Source organism: Macaca mulatta, chromosome 1 (genome assembly GCF_049350105.2).
Source record: "Macaca mulatta isolate MMU2019108-1 chromosome 1, T2T-MMU8v2.0, whole genome shotgun sequence".
NCBI lineage: Eukaryota > Metazoa > Chordata > Mammalia > Primates > Cercopithecidae > Macaca > Macaca mulatta.
The window spans coordinates 15929586-15947486 of NC_133406.1; the positions used below are offsets into that span (position 1 = coordinate 15929586).

The window sequence follows — 17901 nt, forward strand, 5'->3', positions numbered from 1 at the left end:
TGACCCATGAAACAAAATTAAGTACAGTATAATAGAAAGCGAGAAAGAAAACAGTTTTAAGAAAGAAGGAATAGTTCAGCAATGCCAGAGCCTTCAGAAATCAAAGCTCAACACTGAAATGCCACTACTAGATTTAGCAACAGAGAAGCCACTGGTAAGGTTGACAGCACAGTAGTCCTGACACCGTTAGAGTGAGTTCTTCAAGGTCAGGTACTCCGTTCTTCCTTCTTTGTATCCTCTGTGCTTTCTTTAGTGCCCTTAGTAGGGTGAGGTCTCAATACCTATTTGTAAATGACCAAGTATGTTCATTGATCACAGGTCAGTGTATTTAAATGTGGGTGTTTGGGAACTTTGTTATATGTTGTTCAGTGAGGCTGTCTTTCACGGAAAACTCGATAGTCACAACCACTTTAGGGCTGTTGATTCTTTATTGGTCCAGAAGAGGTGAATGGTGTTAAACATGATGTTTTTGTTACCTGTGAAGGATTTAGTCCATTGCCCTTGCAGGAATAAGCATGCTAAATATGTGTGATGCAAAGACTAGTCTGCAATGTGCACTTAATGACGTAATGACGCCATCTCTACATTTAAAATGCAAGCATTGACACTTTTAGTACCAGAACTGAGTCCTTAGGCATTCCTAGCCAGGAAAACCGTGAACAACAAATGTTATTTCCTCTGGTGCCATTAATCTTAGTGTGTTTCCCTCTGCTTCCTCCAAGTTTCTGGATGATAACATCTGCACCCATCTCCTTCACAGGGTCAGTATGTGGACTAATTCTCATTATCCTGAAATAAGATGGTGGTCATAGCATCCCTACATTATGTTTTTGGTGAGATAGTTTTGATTCATGCTCCGTTTTCAGTTTATTTTTAGCTCGCTTTCCCTCACTGTGCTGAAGAATGGACTTGTCAGATTTATTGATCTTTTTCATAATCCTGGAATTTTCAGTAAGGTCATTTCACAGTTTGTTCTCTGTTGGATAAGACTAACCCTCATAATAACTTCAATCCATAAGGCCTAGTGTTCTTCATACCCTACGGCATCCTATCCTTAAGAAAGTACATTTGCTCTGATAAAACTTAAATTGTCTACAGCTTTCTATGGAAAATTTGTCTGGATTACATACCAGCCACTTGGTTGTCATTTGAAAGTATAGATAACAAAGAAATAATGAGAGAGAAAACGAGAATGAGAATGAGGAGAAGAAGGACCAGTACAGTGGAAACTTTATATTCAACTAAACCTGGCAGGTGGTTGGTTGGTTAATTGAAAAAAGTTAAGCAAGAAATAATAAATGATACCTCTGTACTTGTCTTTATTATAATAACCTAAAAACTTACACATTAACTTTCATTACCAGTATTCTGATGGAGGGCGAGGACTTCCCTTTGAGTGGGAATCTACAAAATGACTATATGGTCTTTTTCAGAGAACTATGCCCATGATACATTTTCTAGGGTGTTCAATTTCCATTTCTGCTTTTTATTCTACTTGGATTGAGATGTTAAAGGTTTTTGTCAAACAGTCTGAAAGTAGTCCACATTTTCTTTCTTCCCAAATCTCTTCTCATTCATATCTAGGTCCACAGCATTGTCTTTAGAGATTTGCCTTCATCGAATCATTAAGCATTCTACTTAGTTGTGATAGACACAACTGTCTTTCATTTGCATTCATATTACAAGAAGATTTTTTTTTTTTTTTTTTGAGACAGAGTCTTGCTCGTGTCACCCAGGCTGGAGTGCAATGGCACCATCTCGGCTCACTGCAACCTCTGCCTCCCGGGTTCAAGTGATTCTCCTGCCTCAGCCTCCCGAGTAGTTGGGATTACAGGCACCCACCACCACGCCCAGCTAATTTTTGTATTTTGTTAGTAGAGATGGGGGTTTCACCATGGTGGCTGGGCTCGTCTTGAACTCCTGACCTCATGATCCGCCCACCTCGGCCTCCAAAAGTGTTGGGATTACAGGCGTGAGCCACCGTGCCCGGTCAGATTTTTTTTTTTTTTTTTAATATATTTTGGCCCCTCTTTTCCTTTCTCCGCCATCGTGGTGTGTTCTTGCCTCCGCTTCTCGCCATGTCTTCTCTCAAGACTTTCAAGATTAAGCAATTCCTGGCCCAGAAACAAAAGCAAAATCGTCCCATTCCCCAGTGGATTCAGATGAAAACTGGAGATAAAATCAGGTACAACTCCAAAGGAGACATTGGAGAAGAACCAAGCTGGGTCTATAAGGAATTGCACATGAGATGGCACACATATTTGTGCTGTCTGAAGGTCACGATCACATTACCATATCAAACTGAAAATGTCACCACTCTCTGGAGAGTTCGACGTGTTTTCCTCTCTGAATCTATTGTGAATGCGTTGGTTGACTGGGTTCAGTAATAAATATGTGAGGCCTTTCATTTAAAAAAAATATATATAGAGAGAGAGAGGAATAATTCTAGATTTACAGAAAAGACATGAAGATAGTATGGAGAATTCCCATATACCCCACACCCTATTTCCCTGTTTCTGATATCTTACATTTGTATGGTACATTTGTCATAATTAATGAGCCCAAATAGTGTGTTACTATTAAAGTTCATACTTTATTCGGACATCCTGAGTTTTGTCTAATGTCCTTTCCATGTTGGAGGGTCCCATTCAGAATACATTGAGTTATCCTGCTTCCTTAGGCTCCTCTTGGCTGTGATAGTTTCTCATGTTTTCCATGTTTGTGATGACTTGACAGTTTTGAGGAGTACTGATCAGGTATTTTACAGACTATCCCTCGACTATTTGTCTGATCCTTTCCTTGTATTTTTATTAGGGTTATGTGTTTTTGGGAGGAAAACCATGTAGGTCAAGTATCATTCTCATCACATTATATCAAAGATTTATGGCCAGGCACAGTAGTGCATGCCTGTAATCCCAGCACTTTGGGAGGCTGAGGTGGGTGGATCACCTGAGGTCAGGAGTTCGAGACCGGTCTGACCAACATGGTGAAACCCGTCTCTACTAAATACAAAAAATTAGCCAGGCATGGTGGCGGCCTCCTGTAATCCCAGCTACTTGGGAAGCAGAGGCAGGAGAATCACCTGAACCCAGGAGGCAGAGGTTGCAGTGAGCCAAGATGGTGCCATTGTACTCCAGCGTGGGCAACAAAAGCGAAACTACGTCTCAAAAAAAACAAAACAAAACAAAAAAAGATTTATAATATTAACATGAATCATCATATTGCCATTAATGTTAAGCATGATTAACTGGCTTAAGTATTGTTCATAAACTTTTTCCACTGCAATTTACCCTTTTGTCCTCTTTTCCATCCTATATTCTTTGGAAGAAAGCCACTATGCACAGCCCACATTGAAGGAATGGGAAGTTATATTTCACTTCCTTTGGGGGAAAGTACCTAAATTATTTGAATTCTTCTGCACGGGAGATTTGTCTAAAGAGACAAATTCATTCATTCGTATCAGTATGGGCTCAGATATTTATTTTATACTTGGGTTATAATCTAATATTTATCTTGTCTCCCAAATTTTTTAAACTTTGGCTACTTGGAGCTCTTCAGTTGGCAGCTTCTGTGGTATAATCCCACTTCTCTCTCCACCCCCCCCCCCCCGCTCTGTGTGTGTGTGTGTATTTTGTGTACTTTCTAACTTTCTGTCACTACAGGATGATCTAGGTTCATCCTCACATACTTCCCGTCCCAGTCCTAGAATAAGCCATTTCTCTAGGAAGCCCTGTTCTATTTTATTGGAGAACAGTATTGATCTGGGTACTAGATGTACTTATTGATACTGGGGTGTCATTGCATCTAGGCATTCTCAGCTGAAAGAGCAAGGAAATACATGTGTGTATATCATCCGTATATACACATGTCTAGAAATATGTCTGTATGTCTGTAATCACCTGTATCGGCATTAAACTAAACATGAGTTCAAATTGATGTTTTCAAATCTAATCCATTACTACATGGATCATTCTAGCCTTTTCCCCTTGTTTACTGTAACTTTCCATTCCAATAGTGAGAAACTTAGCTTCTACCATTTGTCATTTATTTTGTTAACTGTTCAATTCCAATACGCATGTACAGTCACCCGTTGGTATCTGTGGGGGATTGGTTCTAGAACCTTCTGCTCCATAGAATTGCCTTTCTTTTATGCCTTTAACAACAATTACTTGACCGTATTTGAATGGGTCTATTTCTTGAGTTGTTTTGCTCAATTAATATGTGTTTCTATTTTGCTAGTACCATGTTGTCTTGATAACTATCATTTTATAGTGAGCTTTGAAATAGTGTGATTTTTTCAACTTTGTTTTTCTTCTTCAATATTGTGTTGGCTATTCTATGTTTGTTTATTGTTATTTTGCCTTTCATACAAATTTTAGAATCAGTTCTCTAGATCTGCAAAATATCTTGTTAGGATTTTGAATGGGTTTATGCTGGATCTGTAGATCAAGTTGTAAAGAATCAACGTTTTAACAATATTCAATCTTCCAGTCTGTGAACATGAAATATTATTCCATTTATTTAGATAGTCTTTGGTTTCTTTCTTCAGATTTCTATAGGTTTATAGAAATATAATATAATATATATATCTATATATATATAGATACTGCATGTATTTTATTATATTTACACACACATATTTTGTCTTATTTGGTGCTATTGTGGAGGGTGTATTTTTTTTTTAATTTTAAACTCCAGTTGTTCCTTGCTAGCATATGAGAAAGCAGTTGACTTTTGTTTATTGACTTCTGTTTATTGACTTCGTATAGGGCAGCCTTTCTATGCTGACTTATTAGTTCCCAGACACTTTGTTCTGAATCCTTTTGTTTAGTTTCTTTGTACCAAACTTATAGTTGGTAGTTGGCTCTTTTTAAAAAAAAATTTTGTTGTTGTTGTTGTTGTTGTTTTTAAATCTACTCTAACACTTTGTTTCTTAATGTGTGTATTTAGACCATTCACATTTAAATTGGTTGTTGATATAGTTAAATTAATATCTGTCATGTTTGTAACTATACTTTTGATGTTTCAAGACTGTTACGTAAGTGGAATCATACAATATATAACTTTTGGGGATTGTCTTTTTCACTCACTTTTCTAAGATTTTTTCACACAATATTATTCATCCAGGTTGTTGTGGAAATCAGTAATTCATTACTTTTCATTGTCGTAGGTAGTTCCATGCTAAATTTTTAAGGAAAATGCCAGAGTGGCTATACCATTTTATATTTCCACCAGGAATGCATGAGTGATTCATTTTCTCTGCATCCTTGTCAGCATTTTATATTCTCACTATTTTATTTTAACCACTCTGATGGATGTATAATTATATCTCATTGTGGTTTTAATTTACATTTTCATAAAGGTTAGTGATGTGGAATATTGTTTAGGTGCTTATTCTCCATTTGTATATATTCTTCTGTAAACTGACTTCATAGAGTTTTTGTATGATCTAGATTGGATTGTTTGGGTTTTTACTGTTTAATCTTGAGAATTCTTTATATACTCTATTTTTTTTTCTTTTTTCTTTTTCTTTCTTTCTTTCTTTCTTTCTTTTTTTTTTTTTTGAAATGGAGTCTCACTCTGTCTCCCAGGCTGGAGTGTAGTGGCATGATCTCGGCTCACTGCAACCTCTGCCTCCTGGGTTCAAGAGATTCTCCTGCCTCAGCCTCCTGAGTAGCTGGGACTACAGGCGCATGCCACCATGCCTGGCTAATTTTTGTAGTTTTAGTAGAGACAGGGTTTTACTATGTTGGCCAGGCTCGTCTCAAACTCCTGACCTCAGGTGATCTGCCTGCCTCAGCCTCCCAAAGTCCTGGGATTACAGGCATGAGCCATTGTGCCCAGCCCTATATACTCTAGATTTGATTCCCTTGTTAGATATGTCATCTGCAAATATTTTCTCCCACTCTGTAGCTTGTCTTTTCCTTCTCTTAATAGGGTCTTTCACAGCACAAAAAGTTTTAATTTCAGTGAAGTCTAATTTATCAATAATTTCTTTTATTCATCATAATTTTGTGTGAAGTACAAAAATCTCTTTGCCTGGTTCTAGACCCCAAGATTTTCTCCTGTTTTTATTTTTATTTTTTTTCCTAAACCATTTTTTTTGTTTTTTGTTTTTTGTTTTTTGAGACAAGAGTCTCACTCTGTCACCCAGGCTGGAGTGCAGTGGCAGGATCTCTGCTCACTGCAAGCTCTGCCTCCTGGGTTCACGCCATTCTCCTGCCTCAGCCTCCCGAGTAGCTGGGACTACAGGTGCCTGCCACCACGCCAGGCTAATTTTTTTTTTTTTAAATTTTTAGTAGAGACGGGATTTCACCATGTTAGCCAGGATGGTCTTGATCTCCTGACTTTGTGATCCGCCCGCCTTGCCCTCCCAAAGTGTTGAGATTACAGGTGTGAGCCACCGCGCCCGGCCTTTTTTTCCTAAAAGTTTTATACTTTTCATTTTATACTTAAGTCTGTGATCGTTATTGAGCTAATATAAGTTATGATACTTAGGTAAAGGGTTGTTTGCTTTTAACTTTTTTGCCTATTTATATCTAATTATTCCAGCATCATTTGTTGAAATGACTGTCTTTCCTTCCTCTAATTGCTTTTGCACCTTGGTTAAAATCAGTTGCTCATGTTTGTGTGAGTATATTTCTGAGTGCTATATTTTATTCTATTGACCCATCCATTTATTCCTCCACCAATACCAAGAAGTCTTGATTACTTTAGTTGTACTGAAAGAGTTGAAATTGGGTAGATGGATTCTTCCCACTTTATTTTTTCCCAACATTGTTTTTGCTGTTCTAGTTACCTTTGCCTTTCCTGTAAATTTTAGGTTAATTTTTACTGCATCTATAAAAAAACATACTTGCTGAGATTTCAATAGGAATTGCTTTAAACTTCTATATCAGTTTAGAGAGAATTGACATCTTTTCTATGTTGAGTCTTCCAATCTGTAACTACAGTAGCCATTTATTTATCTTTTGATTTCTTTCATTAGAGTTTTTTAACTTTTAGCTTATAAATTCTGCACAAGTTTTGTTAGATTTACAACTTACATAATCCTTTTTTTGAGTGGCTATGAATTGAATTGTATGTTCAATTTCAGAATGTATGCTTTCATTGCTGGCATATAGAGATACAATAGATTTTTGTAAGCCTGAATTTACTTACTAGTTTGGGGAGGGTTTTTTGTTTGTTTGTTTGTTTGTTTGTTTGTTTTTTGTTTTTGTATGTGCCTTGGGATTTTCTCTGTAGGTAACCATGCCGTCTGTAGGTAAGGATCATTTTATTTCTTCCTTTCTGATCTGTTTACATTTTACTTCCTTTTCCAGTCTTATTGCACTAGCTAACACCTCCAGCACTATGTCAAATAAGAGTGGTGAGAGTAGATCCCTACCTTCTTCCGGACATTAGAAAGAAGGCATACAACTTTCACTATTAAGTATGAGTAAGTTGTAGTTTTTTGTAGATCTTTATCCAGTCGAGAAAGCTCCCCTTCTATTCCGATTTTTCTAAGCAGTTTTACATAAACGAAAGTTCCATTTTGTCAAATGCTTTTCCTATATTGGATGATGTAACTCTGTGATTTTTATTCTTTATCCTGTTAATAGCGTGGATTACATTGATTGATTTTTGAAAATTAAACCAACCTTGCATCCCTGAAACAAAACCCATTTGGTTATGGTCCATAATTCTTCTTAAATGTTTATGAATGCTATTTGTTAATATCTTGTTAAAAATTTTGGTCTATATCAGGAGAGATATTGACCTATATTTTTGTGTATGGGGTTGTGGTCTTTTTTTTTTTTTTTGGACGGTGTCTCGCTCTGTCGCCCAGGCAGGAGTCCAGTGGCACCATCTTGGCTCACTGCAAGCTCCGCCTCCCGGGTTCATGCCATTCTCCTGCCTCAGTCTCCTGAGTACGGCTAATTTTTTGTATTGTTAGTGCAGACGGAGTTTCACCGTGTTAGCCAGGATGGTCTGGATCTCCTGACCTCATGATCTGCCCGCCTCAGCCTCCCAAAGTGCTGGGATTACAGGCGTGAGCCATCGCTCCTGACCGGGGGTTGTGGTCTTTTGTGTGTATTGTCTTTGTCTGGTTTTGGTATCAGGGTAATACTGACTTCATAAAATGAATTGTAGTATCCCTTCCTCTCCTATTTTCTGGAGAGATTTTGTGGAATTAGCATTAATTCTTTAAACATTTGTTAGAATTCTCCAATTAAGCCATCTGGTCTGGAGAATATTTTGAAGGAGTTTTTAAATTTATAAGTTAAATTTCCATAATAGTTGTAGGGATATTCAAATTACCTATTCCATATTGGGTTTTCTGATAGCCGTGTTTTGGAAATGATCTGTTTCTTCTAAATTGACAAATTTACTATTGTTCTGTTGTACTATGTGTTGTTGTTCATAGTATCCCCTTATTGCCCTTTCTACATCTGCATATTCCTTAGCGATACCTTCTATTTCACTCCTGATATTATTAATTGGTGTTTTTCTTTGTCAGTCTTTCTAGGGATTTCTTAATTTTATTGATCTTTTCAAAGAGCTAACTCTTTGTTTCATTGATTTTATTTTTGTCTTATTTGTAATTTCATAGATTTCTGCCTTTATCTTTATTGTTTTCTTCTCTTGCTTGGGATTTATTTTGCCCTTCTTTTTTGGGGAGGCTCTTGAGGCGGGATATTGTTATCAATTTGAGACTTTTCTTCTTTTCTAATGTATGCATTTAGTGCTATAAATTTCCTTCTGTGCACTGCTTTAGCTGTGCTCCACAAATTTTGAAGTGTTATACATTCATTTTCATTCAATTCAATGTATTTTTATTGTTTCCCTTAAGGCTTCTTTGATCCATGAATTATTTAGAAGTGTGTCATTATCCGAGGGTTTGGATATGTGTTATCTTTATATATTCATTTCTAGGTTGATTTCTTTATGGTCTGAGTAACTGTATGATTTCATTTCATTTTGTTGAGTTTTTTTGTTTATTTTGGTGTCTATGTGTTTGTGTGTGTGTAGCCTAGTATATGGTCTATCTTTGTATCTGTCCATGAACACTTAAAAAGACTGTGCGTTCTCCTGTTCTTGGGTGGAGTGTTCAATAAAAGTTGATCATATCCTGTTGCATTATAATGTTGTTGAGTTCTGCTGTATTGTTATTTTCTTCTAATTATTCTATCAATTGTTGAGAGTGATGTGTTAAAGTTTCCAATCATAATTGTGATTTGTCTGTTTTTTCTTTCAGTTCTGTCAGTTTCTGCTTCACATATTTTGCATTTCTGTTGTTTGCTATATACACATTTAGGATTGGTAGGTCTTGGGGGATTGATCCTTTTATCATTACATAATGTCTTTTCTGGTCATTTCTTTGCTTTCTCGGAGGTTTATTTGCTAATGATGTCACTGCTCCTGTTTTTGGTTGATATTCACATAATACATATTTTCTCATCCTTTTACTTTCAAACTGTTCATATCATTACATAGGCAGCATATAATTGAGTTATGGTTGTTATTCCATTCTGCCAATATTTGTCTTTAGTATACTTAGACCATTTCATTTAATATATTTATTGATGTGGTAGTGTTTATGTTTGCCTTTTTTGTTGTTGCTGTTTTCACTTTGTTTTTTCTTTATCTTCTTTCTTGTTTCCATGGATTATTTGAACTACATTTTCCACAAGAACTCTCAAGATACTAATCATAGTTATGGTATATCTCCTGTATGATAATTCCAACATCTATATTATATTTGACTCTGGTTCTGAGGCTTGCTGGCTCTTTAATTCTTTAAACTATGTTTTTTCTTGCCTTTTGCTATGCCCTTAATCTTTTGTTGAACGTTGAACCTGTGGTATCAGGTAACAGAAACTGAGGTAAGAAAGCATTTGGTGTGAGAATTTATGTTACTCTAAGAGTTAGGCCATGTTTAGTGTTGCTTTAGCTGTGGGTCTCAGAGGCTTCCGATTTTTCTAGTGTCCTTGTTTTTGTCTCATCTTGACTTTTGGTTTCCCTTAAAGCTTCTCCTCAGCAACGGTTTATGTCTTGTAGCTCTGTTATCTGTGATCTAGTGTTATTATATTGAGTTCCTGTTGGTGTGCCGGTAAGGTGTGGAGTAGGGGGAGCATTCTATTATCTTCCAATTAAATCTATTTTTAATTAGACCTGTGTCTCCAGGCTATGACCTTCACAAATGTTTCCAAAGTGGTAAACTTTTTTTTTTAAATGCCCTCTACTTCTTTCCCTGGTTGTAGTAGTCTCAATGTATTTCCTTGAAGCCCTGACCCCCAATGACTATGTTTCTTCCTCCCTTCCTCTTTCCAGTGAGATAAACTGGAGTAAACTGGTGTGGAAGGAAGTTCTTTCTCCCATGTGGGATCGGCTCCTGCACAGTGCTGTGCTTTGGAGGATAAGCTTGTGTGTTTTGCGTTGTTTAATCTTTCCCACCTCCTACTAGAGCTGTGAGGGGATGTTTCTTGATCTTCACCATGAGAACCTAGTGGGGTTTCTGGAAGTAAAGCCCCTGAAAGTATAGGCCCTTCCCTAAGACCATAGTGCCCGTGAGTTTCTTAATCTCATGCTCGGCCACCCTCAGCCTGTAGCACTTCATGAAAATTATCGTTTAAATGTTCCTAGGAGTTTATGGCCACAGCAGCTTTTGCCCCACAGAAGCTAATCTCCGTTGTGACTTTCTGGATGCGCCTGTCGCTCCATAGTCCAGAGTGGCAGTGACTGCTGCAATATCAGTGATCCGATGGGTCGAGACGCGCCATCAGTTTTCTGTTTATCCAGCTGCTTCTTCTTGTAAAAATAACTTCCAAGCTCTTTACATGCCACAGCAGAAACCAAACGTCTCTCAAGTCTTTCTTTCAAATCACAAGCCAGATTTTGTACCTTCTCTGTCCAAAACCCTGTAATGACTCATGACTTCATACAGAGTAAAAGTCTAACCTGTGACGCTGGCCCAGCACCAACTGGTCTCTGTTCCTACTCTGACCTCCTCTTCTGTTCTTCCTCATGCCCAACCCAGGTAGACTGGCAGTTCCTCCACTGTGCCAGACGTGCTGCCACTGGAGACTCCATGCTCTGTTTCCTTTGTCTTTAAATGCTCCTCCTTTGATATCCACTGGACTCGATCCTCTCTCCAGCCTTTGCTCAGATCTCACCTTTTCAGTCAGGTTTGCCTTGCCCACTCAGTTTCATATTGTAATTTTACCCTACTTCACCGTCCACCCCAGCTTTCCAATCCTTTCACCCTTTTATGTACTTACATTACTTTTTACCTTTTTGTCATGGCCATCTTCATCTTACAACATACTTTATAATTGTTATGACATTATAGTCTCTCCCACTATGATGTTAAGTTCCATGAACAAAAGATCTTTGTCTCTTTTGGTTACTGATAGAACCCCAATTTGCAGAACACAGTCAGGCACAGAGTAGATATGAAATAAAACTCTGGAATGTTGAATATTGGTCTTTTACAGTGACTGTTCACTAACATATCCTAAGTCACTTACAGCAGCTGACTTGAATTCAGTGCTATTCGAGTCTGCACAGGCTCAGGAGTAAAGACTGGTTTGCCAGAAGTTCCATGCAACCACTGCATAGGCAAAACACATTTTCTGGGCTTGCAGGGATACATTTTCACTGTCAGCTGCCACCCAGGATGGTTCAGGGAAAGAATTTCACAAACTTTGCACTATGCCTGAAAACAAAGAACGCACCTCTAGTGCATGTGTGTTCCCAGGAAGACCGGAAATGCCTCAGCGATGAGACCACTGGTGTATTTCTTTTTTTCTTACCTTATGCAACATCTAACAAGAGGCAGGTTCATAATAATTCCTCAGCACATATTGATTGAATTCATTTGAGAGCTTCCGAGATGGAAAACTCTTTTTTGAGAAATAAACTCTTAGCTTGGATGCAGTGGTTGGGTGGCGTTTTATTATTCTAGAGACATGCTGACTCACAGTGATGGGGGAAGGGAGTAAGGGGAGAAGAAAGGCTTTTAGACTAAGCATATGGATTACTTAGAGTTCCTCCTCTGGCTTCTCAAGGTGTATGTTTTGATTTTCTTGGCTTCTTGTGAATCTTGTTCAGCTGTCTAGCTGCTGCCTGCTGTCCTGTTCACAGTGGGGAGTTAGCACAGGGCCAGTAGAGCTGGAGGCTGCACTGTGAGTTTGTTCCTCTGTGCTGTCTAGTCATCAGAGTCCCTCTTGCAAAACCAAGAAGAATAAACCACAATCTGCTTCTAGCTGTAAATCTACCCTGGGGATGACAAGCTGATGTCACGCAACTGGCCAGCTCACTGCATTGTGACCACAGCCTGTGGCTGCATTCTTAGTGTTGTGTTGTGTAATTGCAGGAAAGTGCCTGTACAGACCCTACACATCCCTTAGTTAAAGATTTACAGCCTAACGCATCCACTTTTTTGTCTTCTGCTCCCTAGGACAACACCCACACAGAAAGAGGATGATTTCCCTTAACTCAACCCCTGTAAGTTACTGCCGTTCATCTCATGGGAGGGGCTGAAATACATGCTAGCAACTCCTCTTACTTCAAAGTAAGAGTCAGCTTTTTCTCCCTATTTGGGACATCAAGCCTAGTATGCAAGACTGAAGATTTTTTTCTTCATTTTTGCTTAATTCTCATGCCAAAGTATACTATAATAAATATGTGAAGTTAGTTATATTGTTCAAAGATGTACACAGGCACATTTATGCCTGCTAATACATCAAAGAAGTATTTACGAACGCCCATCTTTTTAAAAAGTTTGCATCATTCTCTGCTGAAGGAGCCTGCTCACTGGTTAAATGCTGCAGTCCCTCCGGGCAGTGATGTGCCTTCATTAATAGAGAGAACTGAAGAGCCAGAGCTGGTGAATCTTCTAAGGAGCAGGGAAGTAAGGTGTGCTTAAGGCACAAAGGCTGCTTGAGTGGCTTCAGGGAATTCAAGACAGGTGACAACTCTAGACTCACTTGCTGAAAGAATTTTGAAAACCTTCCTCATTCAGCACCTGGGAGTGCCCTCTGAAAGGCCCTTCTTCAAATGCTTCCAGAATAGAGAACTCAATCTGGTGAAGAGCCAAGGAAGCCTTTTCCTTGCAAGGCTGACCACTGGCATTTGCCTTCCTGTGCTGGCTGTAGGCGTATTGTTTTATAGGATGTACATTTAGAACCTGCAGATTTCAATTCTGTACCAGGTGCTTATATTTAGGACAAGATCTTCAAGGTCACAGATTTTCCCATTCTTTCTTTCCTTGAACTAGCAGTTTTGGAAGTACTTTGAGTGGTCCAAACCATGGTGTTTCTACCTTAGGTGAAGAAAGGCTATGAATGAGACTGAGATAGTTACTATACAAATTTGAAACATCCAGGAAGGAAGAGAGGATAAATACCTGTCTTACCTGAAAAAGCAGTGGCAATTAATGAAGATCTGACACGTAAATGAGAATCATGAAGCAATAGGAAAAATTCCATTGAACCCAAGCTCCTATAGCCTGTTAGCTTGATGAACTGGGACAACACCTGAGGCCTTCAGTCACTTGTTTCACTTTCTGAAAAGCATTTACTGAAATACCTACTATGAGCCTACAAATCTTCTAGAAGATAAAAGTAAAACTGTAAATAATACCAGTGTCTGCTGCCAATGACAGTGCATTCTAATGGGGGATGCCGGAGAGATAGACATATAAAAAATAATTTGGGGTTGGGTGTGGTGGCTCATGCCTGTGACCTCAGCACTTTGGGAGGCCGAGGTGGGCGGATCGCTTGAGCTCAGCCATTCGAGACTAGCCTGGACAACATAAGGAGACCCCATCTCTACAAAAAATTCAAAAATTAGCTAAGTGTGGTGGTGCTTCTTGGAGAGCTACTTGGGAGGCTGAGGTGGGATGATCGCTTGAGCCTGGGAGGTTGAGGCTGCAGTGAACCATGATTATGCCACTTCACTCCAGCCTGGACAACAGGGCAAGATTCTGTCTCAAAAAATTAAAAAATGAAAAATAAATAATTTTGAAACAATCTCATAAGTGCCACCAGTAAAACAACCTGAATGTACTTATAGGGTTCTTGTTCTTAAGCTAAATATGTACATGGATGATCTCATTCAATCTTCACAATAAATTTCTGAGGTAGGTAGCATTACCAGTCTGCTGTGCAGATGAGAAAACTGAGGCTCAGTGGACTGAAACCCATCTCGCAACTAGTAAGAGGCAGACCTAACATCAGAACCTGGGTCTGTCTGGCTCCAACGCCCGTTCTTGCTGCCAAGATTCTGTACAACTTTCCGTGTGATAAAAAATTATATACCAAATATTTTAAGAGTCTCTAGAAAGAGACGTGATTAGGACAGTGGAAAGAAGGATAACAGGATAAACTTTGAGGGGATATCACTTTGAACTACTTCTTTATTCCATTTCATTTCTTCTACTGACATATTATTTGTGCCGTTTAAAAGTCATTCTCTTATATTAGGAATATAAAAGTTAATTCATCAGTATCTGCCTTTAAAGGTATATGTGTGGTGTCGTTACACTACACAGAAAGTGGTATACTATTTAAATAATATAAATTTAAATATATATTAAATTTAAATAATATTAAATTTCAATAATATTTAATTTAAATAATATTATACCACTTTATATGTAGTGTAAGGAACTTTAACATTTCTCCTTCCCATCCTTTGTGCTATTATTGTCATATACTTATTTTTACATATGCTAAGAACACACAATCCATTGTTTACTATTCTTGCTTTAGAGCAAAATTGCTCTTTCAGAGCAGTTAAAAATTTCTAAACATGATTTTATTTATTTCATTCCCAATGTTCTATATCTTTGTGTAGATCCAAGTTTCTGACCTACATTATTTTTCTTCTGCCTGAAGAACTTTCTCGAACAGCTCTTGAGTGTAGGTCTGTTGGCAAGGCATTCTGTCAGTTTTGTTTGCATGAGAAAGTAGTTCTCTTACATTTTTGAAATATATTTTCGCTGGGAATGGAATTCTATGTTGATAGTTCCACAAGATGGCAGTTCTCCCAACCATCTTAGCACTTTATGGATGTCCCTCTACGACCTGCTGGCTTGCATGTTTTCTGAGGAGTCTTTTGCAGGGCTCACCTTTGTTCTTCTCTGTGGAATGTGTCTTTTTTCTGGCTGCCTTCAAGATTTTCTTTTTGTTGTTTGTTTTCAGCAGTTTGAGTGTATGTCTTTTGTTTCCAGCAGTTGTTGCATGTGGTTTTGTTATTTATTTATTCATTTGTTCATTTGTATATTTATGCTCCTTGGTACTATCTGATCTTCCTTTTTTTTTTTTTTTCTGTGAGACAGAGTCTCCCTCTGTCTTCAGGCTGGAGTGCAGTGGCACCATCTCAGCTCACTGTAACCTCTGCCTCCTGGGTTCAAGTGATTCTCCTGCCTCAGTCTCCTGAGTAGTTGGGATTACAGGCGTGTGCCACCACCCGGCAAATTTTTATATTTTTAGTAGAGATGGGGTTTCTCCCAACCTCAGGTGATCTTCCCACCTGGGCCTCGCAAAGATCTGGGATTACAGGCGTGAGCCACTGCTCCCTGCCTGATCTTCTGAATCTGTGGTTTGCTGTCTGTCATTTTGGAAATTTTTGGCTATTATTTATTCAATATTTCTTTTGTTCTTCCCTCTTCCTCTTCTCTTTCTGACGTTCAAAGCATGCCTATGTTAGACAGTTTGGTATTGCTCTGAGGGTTTTGGATACTCAGTAATGTTTCAGTTTTGAACTCAGTTGTATTTTTGTGTGTCAGTGTGGGCCATTGCTGCTGACCCGTCTTCATGTTCACTGATTATTTCCTCAACTGTGTCCAGTGTGATGAACCTGTGGAAAGAAAGCCTTCTATATCTGTGACTGTGTTTTTCACTTCTATCATTTGCACTTGACTTTTTATTTTATAGTTTCCATCTCTCTGCAGAGATTACCCATTCAATCTTTCATCCTGCATTGTTTTCCAGTACAGCCCTTAACGTATTAATCACAGTTATTTTAAATCCCCTATCAGATAGTTCCACTCTATGTGTCATCTCTGAGTCTTACTTTGATTATGGCTTTATCTTCTAGGAGTGAAATTTTTTTCTTGCCCTTTTGTGTGCCTCATAATTTTTGGTTGACAGCTGAATGTTTTGCGGAGGCCCATAGAGACTGAGGTAAATAGTTTTTATGCCTGAAAATGAACATACATTTCCTTCGCTAGACTTCTGATATGGGGGGAGGAGTTGAATAAATCTCACTGGGGAGTGGGACAGTGTTGCGCTTCGTTGTTGCTGTGGTTATCCAGGGCATCGTGGACCCTGGATTCCTGGAGGGATAACTCGTGTTCAGGTTGGAGAGTGAGGCGGGGTTGCCAGAATGAAATCTGCTGGGTCCCCAGCTTTCAGGCTGCACCTCAGAGTGGCTGCGTGCTCTTATACCTTTCCCTGTCCCTCTCCCATTGGTATATGTTTTACTCTTAACTTGCAACGTGTTACTTGGTGGCAGGGGGTGGGACACGGAGGACATTCTGATTAATTTCCTAATGAAACCCTTTGGTCTCAGGGATGTGTCCTCAGCTTTCCTCCCTCTCCCCCATCTGTAATCCTGGGCCCAGCAGGCGTTCCTGCCCCTTCCTCAGAAGGAGGGTTTCTTGTTTTTAAACAATCCCTTCCCCGCAGCTGCAGTGAGTTTTCATCAGTGCCCTAAAGACAACAGCATTTATTGACCTTTCCTCCGGAGATGACAATTTTTGTTCCATCGGAGATACGGGGGAAGGGCCTGGCAGAGCTGCGCACTCCTGTGCATGTCTGCCGTTTCTCCCTTCAGGTCTGTGCCACATCAGACATGTTCTTAGGGTGCCCACCAGTCTTTTCTGTGAACACCTTGTAGAATTCTGAGAGAAAGAGCCGGCAATTTCTATGGCTCCCTGAGGCTTTACACTGTCCCACCAGCCCACACATAGCTATGTTCACCAACTCATCAACTCCACCGGCCACAATCTTCCCCCTAGCTTTGGCTGCATCTGCCCTAGGTGAGTGAGCGCTTGTTGTCTCTTTTCCCCTTGAAGGTATCTTCCTCTCCTTAGATTTTGGACTAGCTGTGGTACAGGAAAGGATTCCCAATCCAGACCCCAAAGGAGGATTCTTGGATCTCACGCAAGAAAGAATTTAGGGTGAGTCTGCAGTAGACAGTGAAAGCAAGTTTATTAAGAAAGTAAAGGAATAAAAGAATGGCTACCCCACAGACAGCGCAGCCCAGAAGGCTGCTGATGGCCCATTTCTATGGTTATTTCTTGAGTATATGCTAAAAAAGGAGTATTCATGCCTCCCCTTTTTAGACCATATAGGATAACTTGCTGACGTTGCCATGGCATTGGTAAACTGTCATGGCGCTGGTGGGAGTGTAGTAGTGAGGACTACAGAGGTCACGCTCATCCCCGTCTTGGTTTTCGTGGGTTTTGGCCGGCTTCTTTACCTCAACCTGTTTTATCAGCAAAGTCTTTATGACCTGTAATTTGTGCCAACTTCCTATCTCATCCTGTGACTTAGAGTGCCTTAAGTGTCTGGGAATGCATCCCAGTAGGGTTCAGCCTCATTTTACCCAGCTCCTGTTCAAGATGCAGTTGTTCTGGTTCACGTGCCTCTAAGAGCTGTCTGCTCTACAACTCAGTTCTATAATGAGAGTTTTAGAAAAGTCACGTATTTGAAGTTTGTGGGGTTTTTTTTTCGTTGTAAGGATGGAAGAAACATGCTTTACAGCTTTGTATATCCCAGAGAAGAAACCAGAAGCCTTTTGAAGTATTTTAATTTTACATGAAATTTGGTATATTAGAGATTTCTCTTGTTAAATGTCAAAAATACAACTCAAAATTGAAACTACACTGCTTCACATAGCTGGAATGTC

At 39.1% G+C, this 17901-nt stretch overlaps 1 protein-coding gene and 1 pseudogene across 2 annotated transcripts in view; both read left to right on the forward strand.

The window, feature by feature from the left end:
• Window positions 1-17901, forward strand: part of PCNX2 (pecanex 2) — a 309389-nt gene that overhangs the window by 166884 nt on the left and 124604 nt on the right. The window lies entirely within an intron of this gene.
• LOC106995044 (putative ribosomal protein eL39-like 5) lies at window positions 2028-2357 on the forward strand (annotated as a pseudogene).